The sequence below is a fragment of the Nannobrachium achirus genome (genome assembly GCF_963921795.1).
Source record: "Nannobrachium achirus genome assembly, chromosome: 23".
In the NCBI taxonomy this organism is placed as follows: Eukaryota; Metazoa; Chordata; class Actinopteri; order Myctophiformes; family Myctophidae; genus Nannobrachium; species Nannobrachium achirus.
In genome coordinates, this window is record NC_137830.1 from 32,384,139 (window position 1) to 32,397,987 (window position 13,849).

The 13,849-nt window shown below is 41.6% G+C and overlaps 1 pseudogene across 1 annotated transcript in view; it reads left to right on the forward strand.

The window, feature by feature from the left end:
* LOC308308881 (protein O-mannosyl-transferase TMTC2-like) overlaps nt 1–13,849 on the forward strand; it is a 62,629-nt pseudogene that overhangs the window by 43,145 nt on the left and 5,635 nt on the right. The window contains exons 4-8 of the transcript in view: nt 841–1,035; nt 4,568–4,741; nt 6,769–6,838; nt 10,997–11,115; nt 13,315–13,380. The product of the transcript in view is annotated as a protein O-mannosyl-transferase TMTC2-like (transcript). The remainder of the gene's footprint in view (nt 1–840; nt 1,036–4,567; nt 4,742–6,768; nt 6,839–10,996; nt 11,116–13,314; nt 13,381–13,849) is intronic.

Consider the following 13,849-nt stretch of genomic DNA (forward strand, 5'->3'; position numbering starts at 1 on the left):
CTTATGCGACAAAAACTAAAATATACCCATGAATTCAAGTCTCCATGAGGTGATTAATCGATAGAAAAAAAGTTATTCTTTTGGGGTGAACACCATCCCTTTAAGAAATATATACGCAGAAAGTACATCAAGGCAAAGATAGAAGATAGAAACTATGAAGGCTACTAAATATGAATTATTATGCTTGAATTGCCTTGTACAAAGAGGATAGTATAAACATTCTGTACTTCTCATGTATTGTATTATGGAACACTTTCCCAGCTGGGTCATTTCATCTCCACAGTGAAGCCATGAGTCGTTATCCCTCTCCATTATTACACATATCTGGGCTGAGAGAGTGAGAATCTCTCATATCTGGGCTGAGAATCGTTCAGTCTGTCAGGCTCAAAAGGAGAGGATGGACGGAAGTTATCATTATTTTCATGGTCTCCCTAAACCTGTACGTGGTTCCCAAACTTTTTACCTCGGGACCCAAAAGAGAAATTTGAAACTAGTGAAAATAGCAGATCTACAAGCGCACAATGGGTCGCATCGCTTGTAGATCGTTGTGAGCGTGTAGATCTGCTATTTGTACTACTTCTTAAAAATGGAATGTCTTGTTTCTGAAAATTGTTAGGAAACAAAAAAATATTTGTACTTGTGACCCATAAAAAATTGTCCATGACCCACAAAAGGGTCCCACTGTTTGGGAAGCACTGTCCTAGACAGTGCACCTTTACAACTGTTTTCTCTCCTTAATCCACTGCTTTGATGCGTTCTTTCCTCTTCTCTGCACTTATCTTCTCTTGGACTTCCTCTCTAATGTCCTCCTCATCCCTCTGTACGCGTCCTCTTGCACAGCGGCCTACCTGAACACAGGCATTATTCTGATGAACGAGGGCAGCCAGGAGGAGGCCAAGCGCACCTTCCTGACCTGCGCCGAGATCCCGGACGAGAACCTCAAAGACCCACACGCCCACAAGAGCTCCGTCACCAGCTGCCTGTACAACCTGGGGAAGCTGCTGCATGAACAGGGACGACAGGAGGTGAGTGTTGGTGTACTTTGTTAGGGTCGATTCATGCTCCACTTTTAGAGCCTGATTTATTTTGGTTCGGCTCTGTCTAAACCAGGGGTGGGCAACTTTGATGATGGCGAGGGCCACTATATTTCTACCTTCACTCCAGAGGGCCACATTGCATATTGCCAGGTCCTACTTTGTCATTCTAGTATCTCATACAAAAGAAGCAAAAATAGCCGATCTACAAAAATGCGTCGCAGCGCGACGCGTTTTGAGCTTGTAGATCTGCTATTTGTGCTTCTTTTGAATTGGAATCTTGAATTATTTTTCATATTTTTTTTTTATTGGAATCCTGAAATGTAACATTCTGATTTAATTTCAAATGCATTTAGTTATTAACTTTATGAACTTAAATACAAATACGTTGCACATAAAAAATACTAAAAGTTTAAGGTAAGGGTTAGGCTCCGAATGACGCCATATCATAGTTTAAACAGAGCCGAACCGAAATAAATTCGGCACTAAAAGTGGAGTATGAATCGACCCTTAGGCTACCCAATATGTGCATCATGTAGGCTATATCTGTGTTGTTCTACTCTATGTCGTATCGTGGTAAGTTGCTACTGTTGCTACTTCCTGCTTTTTAAAAATAATTGTGTATTAATTACACCCTTTTAGCGGCCTGAACCTCTAATATTACATAATTTTTATTCCATAACTCATTCTTTGCCATGAGACGAGTTTGACAACTTATTTTTTTATTCTTTACAACAACTATAAATGGAGGCAGAAAAGCCCCCAAAATTGTCATTAAAAATCAAACCTCGGTTCGAAGTGAAGCAGTGAATTTGTATTCTATGTGTTCTAGATCTATACATTCTGTGATCTATACTTTCTATGTGCTTTAGTTCTAGTTCTGAATGAATGTAGTAACTCTGAGGACCCCCTAGGGGTCCCGGACACCCTGTTGAAGACCCCTGGTCTAGTCCAATTAGTATCAACCTTTTTAATTTGATATGCATTGATAGGCCATTGACCCCTATTTGATCTCTGGGACACCAATCTGAGAAGACTTATTTTTAAGCACGATTAGGTCCGATATGGTCTGTCATTTAGTCCATAATTCCTTTACTGTCTACACTAGTATGTATGTATACTGGAGGTAAAGATTAGAATGAAACTCTGATCGAAATAGACATTCTTGTACGTTTATGTACTGTACTAGAGCCACCTGTTTGTATTCCAACACCATAACTCTTAAACAATGTGAGTGTGGATCTATCTCTACATCTCTCCAAGAGAAGCGAAACTAATCCCTGTAATAAATCACATCCCTCGTTGTGTTATTGTATTACTAACTACATCACTGGAAGCACATGGTGATTGCATAGTTGACATTACGGCGGGCTTAAAGCCTGCAACATTCCTCTGGGTAGCCTGAGCACATTGGGAAAGAAAGGGGACTGTATTGTTTGTGTTTAGCCAGGTGGATGAAGCGGGGGGGAGGGGGGATACACGATGTCTGTGGGACACTTTGTTACAAGTGATGTCATCAGACCTAGGGATGGGACGATAAGCGATATTATCGTTTATCGTGATGAAAAACACTTATGATAATCGTATCGTGGAGATTATATTTACCGGTATTGTGATATCGTCCTCCGTCATGCACTGGGATCAATTCACCTTTTATTTGCCGAGCTGCATATTCGGTACCACTTCAACCCTCTATAATTGGTAAAAGGTACTTATAAAATACGTACTTGATACAGTCCTTTTTCACTCTCTATCAAATGTAATAGCCGATCTACAAGCTGTGAGCATGTAGGCCTATCAGTGGCTGATAGACCTTCTTTACCACTGGGGTCTATCGCAGTGGTTCTCAGGATTTTCGGCGGTCCCCAGATTACAGTAAAGTGACAATTAACTTTAAGTAGCATATAAGTGCCGTTCCCGACTGAAGTCAATATTTCAAATCCGTGCTTTTCTCGACTTAAGTCGGGATATAGCGTTTCCTATTGTAAACCGTAGTGTGCGGTCTGTGGCCTGTGGCACTGATGCAAAAACTCAAATTCCCATAATCCTTCGGGAGACGTAGTCATCCAGAAATGAAAACCTCAGTTTACTGCAATGGATTGCTGTGAAGGAAAATGGACCGAGCGGAAGTAATCAGATTACAATTGGTGTATTCAAGGAGCATCGGAAATAAGGTAAAAATACTGAAGAACCCTGGCAGAATCTACTGAATTAATTAATTATATACCCGACAATAGTTGTGTTAGGACATTCTGGACTTTTACTTGTAACAGAGTATTTCTACATTGCAGTATTGATACTTTTAATTAAGTAAAAAATGTGAGTACTCTTTCCACCACTGATGATGAGTAAGAGTCAACAGAGTTCAGGCCGTTTTATCAGCCTTGCACCTGTTAGGAAATGGAACAGATTGATGCTTATCGGTGTCACACCATGACCTTCACACAATCTACTGCAGACTCTCTGGAGGAAGGTTAATTAAACTGTCTTGTAACGATGCAATCATTTGACTGAAAGCCAGACTGGCTTCAGTCAACCTCTGAGTGTCAAACTGGTGCCAAAAGATGAAAAAGAATATAAATGCAAACGTCGACTCCATTGTTCTTCTGATATTTTCTTTGAGCTTGAATTCCCCAATGTCAGCAATTCCTGTGCCCAGTTACATGTGTTAAAGTATTGTACTGTAACTCATAACCCACATTTATCCCCATGTACACCTCCACGAGTCCAAGAATACAATTCTTTTTTAACCCAGACCTGAGGCTGATTCTACAAAGATTTCTTCTAAAAAACTGTTTTCTGAAAAACATACGCTGCTAGTGGTTCTCAAAACCTTTTCATGTCAAGGATCCCAAAATGATGTGCATTTGGCCACAGACCCCCATCTTTTTGAATGATTGATTGATTGATTGATTGATTGATTGATTGATTGATTAATTGATTGAGTGATTATTTTATTAGACAAAAATGGAGAACAGTACAAGTATAGTCAATACAATAGAAATGTAGTACAATACAAGTACAGTTAAACACCCTGCCTAAAAGGAACATCCCAAATAAGTCCTTTTATGGTCTTTTTCACGTTGGAAGTCCTTGGTATTTTGTTCCAGAAGCAAAGAAGATTAGAGTTAAAAATATTCGCTTTAAAAAAATGTATATAATCAAAGATTTGCACGATGTTCAAGATTTTTCAAAAAAATAGCAGGTCTATAAGCTCATAGCGTGGCACAAAGTGACACGTTGTTTTTGAATTGCCAAAGTAGGCCTATTAAATAATGGTTAAAAGTAGTTACACAGTTGCTTTTTTAATGGTCGTAACACCATCTAAAGCAATGTTTCTCAAAGTGGATTCCAGGGACTTTGTGGGTTCCTTTATAGAGGTCTAAATTGACCCATACAAATCTGTAACTCTAACAGTATACAAATGAAACCAAATGGTTCCATTTGTACACTGTCAGAGTTAAGGGAAGACCTTGACATGTAACAGTTTGAGAAACACTGATCTAAAGTATGTTTTCTTCTTGCTTTTGGAGATATAATGGATATAACGTTGACCGTTGCCCTCTCTCCTCTCCTCTCCTCCAGGAGAGGCCTATATGAGGCTGAACAGGCTGGAGGAGGCGGCTCACTGGTACAGAGAGTCTCTCAGGTCCAAACACGACCACATCCCTGCTCACCTGACCTACGGCAAACTGCTGTCCATCACCGTAAGTCCCTGTTCTCTCACTGCTGGGAACCCTCCTTAACTTCAATGTACATAATACACTTAATACAGTCAGGGACGTGGAGAGAATGTCGAGGCAGGGGCTGCAATTTCTAAAAGGGCCTTTTGGTGAAAATATCGAAAATAGCAGCGCGACGCGTTGTGAGCTTGGAGGTCGGCTATTTTCGATGCTTGATTTCTACACAGGGAGGGAAATTCTTTCAACATAAGATGCTGCATTCAAGTTCAGGAGAGTTTGGACAAGGCAGTTCTCTTGAATGCTGCCTTCAGGTATGGCATTGAAAGAGGGCATTTGCATTTCTTTCACCATAGTAAAATCTGCATTCATGGTCTGGTGAGGGCACCTTTTTACAGACATGTCTATTGATGTCTATGTGTGCACATGCCTGTATACAGTACATTATCTCACTCACACACATAATGTACACACACTTATATGAACGCACATACGCGCGCACACATGGACAGAACCATGCATCGAACTCGAGCTCTTGGCAGTGATCCAAGTAGTTATCTGCCGGGCAAAACATATAAGATGAATAATGCATATTCAGTTAATTTGTTAGGGTCTTGAGACCACCAGACAAAAGGATAATTTATGCTTTGTCGTGTGCCGATCTACAATGGTCAGGTTGGCTATCTTCAGTCAGCAACACCGTCCGGCAGAAAAGTATAAATTGGGCTTTAGCCAGCCTATTGATTTCTCTGTTATGATTGTTAAGAGGCAGTGACTCTTAGAGCAGTGATGTAAAACTAGACCCACTCCTGTGATGTTTCCATGAGTATTTATACTTGACCTTGACTGCAGGTCAGGAGCTACAGTAGATTATTGAAGTTACTAGACGAAAGATGAGAATGTTCATGTTCAGTGCAGTGAGATGTTGGGTCACTTCAGGTCCTTCCAGGGACCTTGGAGCGACTCTAACCTGAGAGCGACGTCGCTGCCAAACACCTTTCAGAGAACAAGAAACAATGGCAGCTGTTTTTATCTGCATAATTAAAGATCTGTGTGACGTCTGAAGGTCAGAGACATGGGGAGAGCAGTCTGGTGGAACACAATGAATGCCAACCCTTAATTCACTGGATGAGCTCCAGGTGTGTGTGTGTGTGTGTGTGTGTGTGTGTGTGTGTGTGTGTGTGTGTGTGTGTGTGTGTGTGTGTGTGTGTGTGTGTGTGTGTGTGTGTGTGTGCGTGCGTGCATATGTGTGTGTGTGTGTGTGTGTGTGTGTGTGTGTGTGTGTGTGTGTGTGTGTGTGTGTGTGTGTGTGTGTGTGTGTGTGTGTGTGTTGTACAAAATGAAGTTAACTAGATGTGAAAAGAAAATCGTAAAAGTGAAAAAACAATGAATGAACTAAAAAGATGCAATTGGAAATTGCAAGTGTGGTTGCCATGAGGCGAGTCACACTTGCAAATATCTCTGTATCTGTCAGTCCTTATGGAGATCCCTGATGTCATCAATATTAAGCCCATATCTTGGAATGCCCATATATGGACATACTGTGTCAGTTTCATGTGGTCTATGATGTCAGACATATATGATACCATCTCCATATCTGGGGAAAGTTTATCATTTTAAATTAAAGTCAATGGAGAAAATTAATTCACAAATACATTTATTGTTGTGGTTGGATATGAAATCTATCTTATGAAGGTTCCGATTTTTTTTTTGTCAGTTTTACGCTGGCTGTCAGCACCTCAAAGTCGAGGAGAAAAGTCCCCATTTGGGATTAATCTGAAAGTGACTGTGACAATTACCTCATATAACAGAAATTACATTAAATATGATGAAGACTAAACTAAAACTAAGCACGAAAAGAAAGAATACAATTTAAGAAACCCACTTTATAAACTAAACTGAAATTGAAACCAAACTAAAGAACCATGATGGTGACAACAGATGTGTTACCATGACAACAGATGTTGTGTCTTCAGCTGACTGAGAGGTTCGGGATGAGAAAGTAAAAAAAAATGTCCCATGATGCTCTGAGTGACCTCTGTGACCTCATCTAGAATGACCGAACCCCCTCAGAGGTCGTCCCACCGCTCCTTATGGACACTTTACCATCAACTGTGAATGCATGTGCACAGGCAGGCACGCACGCACACACACACACAGACAGCACAGTGCAGCTGAAACGCTTTAGGGCTCAGGATCCCCCCCCCCCATTGGAGGTTGAGCCCCCCCGTCCCCCCCGTCTGTCCAAAACAAGGCTTAGGGGACAAGAGACATGGATGCTTCAGGGACAATGGGCTATAGTATAATTCAATTACAAGAACTACTTCCTTATTAAATCACTCTATCAGCTACATGTGTCCATCCATATGGACGGACCCTATACAGAAAACGTGGAGGAAAAGGTCAGACTGAAGTCGTATCGCGTGGGAGAGTAAACTTAAAACCAGGAATATGTTATTTATTTGGTGGGGATGTGCGCCCGTGGCTTGGGCCCACCATTCTTCTTAAAGCTTTACGCTGTGCTGTTGGATACATTCAGTGGCGATGCTAACCGCTAGCTCCCACTGGGACAGTAGCCTTCAGAATCCAAACAGCTAAAAGTCTAAATGTAGACGATGCGGGCAATGAGTCACACAACTAGGTCTAAATATAGCTACAGTATCTACACAGCACAATCCTGAGCCCTGCAACTTTTAGGCAGAATGGACAAAATGTATCTGCATGTTGGCTACAAAACTATTTACTCTATTATATATTGTAATGCAGGGGACTTCAATGTTGTTGTTTTTCAGGCCAAGGACCCCTTAGCTGAGAGAAAGATGAAGCTACTACCAATATTGTATTAATGTTAAATGTGTATTTTTAAACATTTAACAAAACTTAAACCCTAAATACTTAGTAAACATCACCTTTTGCTCTGTACTTTGTCCACTCCTTTTTCTCTGTACACCATACCTCTTTGCTGACAATAGCTGATCTACAAGCTCACAACGCGACTTGTGAGCTTGTAGATCTGCTATTTTCGGCTAATGTTCCCCTCAGAATAGAGATATGCTTGGGTTCAGGTGGGTAATGTAAAAGAAAAAAGGTTCCTGTCAAACAAGGATTTGGTGGCCTCCCCTGTTGGTGGCACCCCCTAGGTGTCCCTTGAAGACCCCTTAGACCCGTGGTGTACTGTATACTGTAGATACCGGTACTTTTCCCCCTCTTAGACTTCTTAAATCCTTATTTTCTTCAACATATGACTCAAAACTACTTTCTACTTTCAATAGTGAATGATAAAATGGGAAAGAGAAGTAATTGAATGTGAAGTTGGCTCATTTAGAGCCAGCGTGAGCATATGGGAAGAAGCTAATGAACCCAAACTAATAATGAACATTCTCTCATTTCATGTTGAACGTTGAATCCTTCGGCAATATGGAAGCAATCAGTGCGGCAGCGTAAAGGAAAGAGAGGAAGGGAGGCCTTGTTCACAAAGACGCAATATCTTTCTCACACACACCTGCACGCGCGCACGCACACACACCCTTTGAGGTCTTGGGGAGGAGGGGGGCATACGTATCCTTCTCTTTATGAGCTTCAGTTTCCTGGTGCTGAACAGTCTCAAGTCATGCATGGCAGCACAATAAAATAATGCGTAGCAGACGCGATAAACTGCGACTGATGTTGTGATGGTTGTGTGTGTGTGTGTGTGTGTGTGTGTGTGTGTGTGTGTGTGTGTGTGTGTGTGTGTGTGTGTGTGTGTGTGTGTGTGTGTGTGTGTGTGTGTGTGTGTGTACGCGTTGTTGTTGCACAGGATGTACAGCTGTACATTAACCTACTATAGAACAAAGGGTGTAGAAGTACAGGAAACTGCATACAGGTGTCATGAGTAAAAATGTGTCCTGTATTAAACGGCTACAGCTACAAACTACCCAGTCTCACGAGCCAGAATGTTGCCTGCGGATGTGACGCCTCTTCTACTCGCTTCCTTTTAGTATAAAAGTATAAAGTATAAAAAGTATAAAATAGCTTGCGGCTTATCAGAAATGAAAATTCTAAAATAAAATGTACTTTTTAAAATGCATTTTAGTCAACAAAAATGACAGCTTCCGTTCTCGGATTTCAGGAGGTGTAGTTCCAGACTCTATATAGCATTCAGGAGGTGTAGTTCCAGACTCTAAGGAGGTGTAGTTCCAGACTCTATATATAGTATTCAGGAGGTGTAGTTCCAGACTCTATATAGTATTCAGGAGGTGTAGTTCCAGACTCTAAGGAGGTGTGGTTCCAGACTTTATATAGTATTCTATTCAGGAAGTGTAGTTCCAGACTCTATATAGTATTCAGGAAGTGTAGTTCCAAACTCTAAGGAGGTGTAGTTCCAGACTCTATATAGCATTCAGGAGGTGTAGTTCCAGACTCTATATAGTATTCAGGAAGTGTAGTTCCAGACTCTATATAGTATTCAGGAGGTGTAGTTCCAGACTCTATATACCGGTACATCAGGGGCACCTAAATTTGTCACCGTTAGGGGGAGCCAGTTTTCAGGCTTCATGTCTGCGAAATTCTGACGGTTTAGGGTGTCTTGGCACGATTCTGACGCGGATTGCAGATTGCTTCTGCAATCTTGCTGTAAGAGCAACATGACAGCCATAATAAGTCGTTGATATAAAAATAATTGACACGCCCACATGGTTGACTGCAGGGCTTGCAAGCATTGATAGGAAAACCGATTGGACCAAACCAGATATAAGAAAACAAAAAGAAAGCTACCTGACATACTGCAAAGAGACAACCCAAAACCAAAGCAAAATGGAATGCTACCTAGCACTAAAAAGAGAATATACATTGGCAGAATATCTGAGCACGGTAAACAACCCAAAACTTAGGAAAGCCTTGACTAGGTACAGACTCAGCGAACACAGCCTTGCTGCAGCCTTGCTTGCTTTCCGATCTACGGTTCAAGAGTTATGGGGCAAAACGTAAAGTGGGCCGTGATAGCGCCACCATGAGGCCGAGTGATGTAATTATTTTTCGATTCATTCTTAAAATCATTATGAATCTCCTCTCCGAGGTTTGAAACTGTAGCTCCTATGGTTTACGAGAGAAAAATACTTGAAAGTGATTTCTTGCATTGTCCCATTATAAGTCAATGGGGACAATTAAGCGTTGTTTTTTGCCGATTACGTCGGCATGGTAAGGCGGATCGGAACGAAAGGTAATAGAACACCATTCCCGGCCGAGCCGCACATTTTGATGTATATATTGCGCGAGTGGCGTAAATGGTGCGGCACTAGTTACGCGGCGAAGTTTAGGCTACATACAGACACGGAGACAGACCCACACACACGGCCACGTATAGGAGCGTTGTGACCACCGCTCAAAAAAGAAAGAAAACGGTGGTTCCTGTAGTTGGTTCCGATTGGCGTTGCATTGTTTTCGTTCCCCATATAATGCGAATCAATTCGTTTATTATTCTCACTTATGGTCGGTGGTTCCGGCCGCCTGATGACGCTATTTCCGCTCTGACTAGATCAGACATCCGAAAATGGTATTGATCCCAGTCTAGAGTAGCCTGGCCAGCCAGCCTCATACTGTGCATTCATCACTTATTCCTTCCCACAATATAACTTTGGACTATAGGCAGCTTGAAAAGTGGGCAGGAGTACTTGCCTTGACAGACAGACTCCTCTAACCAATCAGCGTAGCAAAACATCTCTCAGCCAGTCGGAAGAACGGCAAACAAACACGTCTTTTCGGCCGATGAACTCCACTAGCGCATACTCCTGTTCCTTTTTAATTGTTGTAATTGATTCCAACTGTGAAATAACTTCACTTATTGCTTGTTTTATTGTTTGTTGTTGTTGCATCGAGGGCAGCCATGTTGTTTCGAAAATGCTGCAGCAAGCATCTACGACACCATCTACACATGGACGAATCAGGTGAAGCTTTTCACAGCAGTTGAAACACAGTCACTGATTGGCCCTGATCAGAAAATGATTTGGGCCAACTTCTCATACTCTGTGCCTATCTGCTGAAGTCCAGGCCTCATACTGTGGGAAGGAGGAAGGAGTGAATGAGGGATGGCCCGCCAGGCTAAGGCTAGAGTGCTAGAGTCCCATTTCCTCCTTAACCCATTCAAATCGGGAAAGCATACTATGTCATTTCAGATTTCTTTGGCGAATCAAAAATAGCAGATATACAAGCTTGTAGATTTGCTGTTTCTTTTTAAGCAAGCACTTCAACTAATTGAAGCATGGTTGTCATTGTCATCCGCATGGTTCTGTCTGTGTCTCCCTCCAGGTCAGTTTCTGCTGGAACAGTCTTGTGTGGAGGAGGCCGCAGAGATGGCAGAGAAAGCCGCAGAGCTGGACCGCTCAGAGTTTGACGTGGTGTTCAGCGCCGCTCACATGCTCAGGTCAGTGAGCAAGTATTCACACAGTGGAACTCTACTGAGTGGCATTCCTCTACTTTAAAAAACATCTTCATAACCACATCAATAGTTTTCACAATTTTTGAGTAGGCCTACCTGAGACGAATAACAGTCTAAGTCCATATTAGATTTTTTTTATATAGATATTTTTTGATTTACCAGACTGTAAACCACAAACTAGTAATTTTTTATCTGTTAATTTGTTAATGCACTCCCCCTCATTTTGTTTAATAGTCTGTTTTAATGTTATCTGCTCCCTTTGTCTGCTGAATATTGCTTGTATGGACTGTTGTTCCACAAACTGTTGGAGATATACTGTTTTTCCACTTTCCATAAGTATTATGTCTTATAATTCCTAATAGGCTATATATGAGTTAAGTAAACAAATCGAATTCAACAAAATTAGGGGGGAGTGCGTTAAGAATTTAACAGATTAAAAATGTCTAGTTTGTGGTTTACAATCTGGTAAATCAAAAAAATATCTATATTCAGAATTTTAAAATATGGACTTATAGACTGTTTCGTCTCAGGTTGTGGGGAATCACAGAGAGTGAGAATATATGTAATTAATCATGAGGGTTTTAAAAAGGATCTTACAGTATGTTCACCGTTCACGGCTGAGCTACAGCAGTGGTACTCAAAGTGGAGTCTGGGGACCCTCAAGGGCCCTTTGGGGGGTTCCAGGGAGTACCCAGCAAAATTAGTTAACGTTTAACCAAAAAAGGGTGGAAAAAAAGAGAAAAAAGCAGATCTGCAGATGCACTCAGATGATCAACTTAGAGAAAGGAAGCTCTTTAAACTGTTTCTTGCTCTACATATCTGGAGAAGTCATTAGTGCTCTCTAGTATCTTCAGCTGAAACACAGATCACTTCAAAGGATTTGTTAAATGTTTTCAGTGTCTCAGAAGAACTTGGCTGAGGTTTTTGCTCTCGAGTCGTGAGAGTAAAGCTATGAGGTGAATCATTATGCCCGGTTCTGGAGGATCTGGACTGACAGGTTATTTCCAGCTCAAGCACACTGTGACAGATCCTCTTAAACCCATCATGGATGTCACTAGGATTTCGTTGATGCAGACCAGTGGTGGGTTTAAAGTCAGAAACACTCTACCGACAATGAATGTGAGAATAACCTCTCTCCATTATCTGGGCTCTTGGGCTCATTTAGCTTAGCTTCAGGTTTGCAGGAATAAATAGCAAATTATGTGTGATGTTATGCTAAAAGGTGCCGTTTAAATTATGCTTACAACATGATATAATTCATTTCAAGAAGCCCCCAATTACTCAATGTATCCACCAGCCACACATTTCTACTGTAACTCAATGCTTTTTCTAACATACAGACAGGTGGTTTTGTTTCCAGGTGCTATTTCACACCTATAAACAGAATTAAGCCATTCTACCATTGTGAATTATCTCCATGTCTTTGAAAAACATTTCATTTCCTCCCATATTTGACTCCGGGGGGATTTGTTCAGCATTTAACACTCATTGTCACCTCATAAAAACAAAGGACACAACAAATGACTTTCACCACGATTATTTATCAGCTGGAACACAATGCTCTCTCTCCTTAATTTAATTAACTTTGGCACAGCAAATTGCACTTCATGCCCTGTTGGCATACCGAGGTATGGAGCTGCTTAACTATTGGCACCTCACATACCCAGCTGTGCCAGACGGCTCGCTGGTGGTCTGTTTCTGGCAGTAAGATCATCCTCAGAACTCCTTTAACCTCAGCATTTCACACTAATAATGAATGATACAATAAACAGGAAGGTCAAGGGAAGGTCAATCATGTTCAGAAAGTACAGTATCAACGCATACAGTACGTCTCTGATCATCCCTGATAAACCCATGTTATGTGATTATACCAGCTGTTCTAATTGACCATTAAACTAATTCTTGGTGGTGATGATGAATTATACATTTGAAAACTTGTGAAATGGAACCTTCTTCATAATGAGTACTTTTTGAAGCACATTTTGGTTCCACAACTTTTGTACTTTTGCTCAAGTACATTTTTAATACCGAACTTACTTGTACCAGACTATTGTAATTCTTTCCTCACCGTGTGGGACTATATGAGTAACCCCACCACACCAGTGTGGAATAGCAGCAAAATGGCTGCTGTTTGCATATGTTTATTATGTTTAACACTTTCATTGTGTTGTTATACGTCTACAGACAGGCCAGTCTAAACGACGCAGCAGAGAGGCAATATGAGAGAGCTGCTACCTTAAATAACAGGACAGACAATAACATGTCTGTCCTCCTTCTCCCCTCTCTCTGCAGATGACGTCATAAAACTAGTGACTTCCTCTAGACCCACCACCTGTGCCCTGGATCCAATCCCGTCTCCACTCTTCCAGACGATCGCACCTGACCTACTCCCCTTCATAACCACCATCATCAACAGTTCTGTAACTTCAGGCTGTGTCCCAGCTGCCTTCAAGGCAGCCAGAGTATCACCACTCCTCAAAAAACCAACTCTTGACCCCTCGGACGTCAAGAACTACAGACCGGTATCCCGCCTCTCATTTCTTTCAAAAACCCTTGAACGTGTGGTCTCTAACCAGCTTTCTCTCCATCTCTCACAGAACAACCTGCTGGATCCCAACCAGTCAGGTTTTAAACCGGCCCATTCCACAGAAACGGCACTCCTAGCAGTCACAGAAGCACTCCATGCTGCCCAGGCTGCCTCCCACTCTGCAGTGCTGATTCTT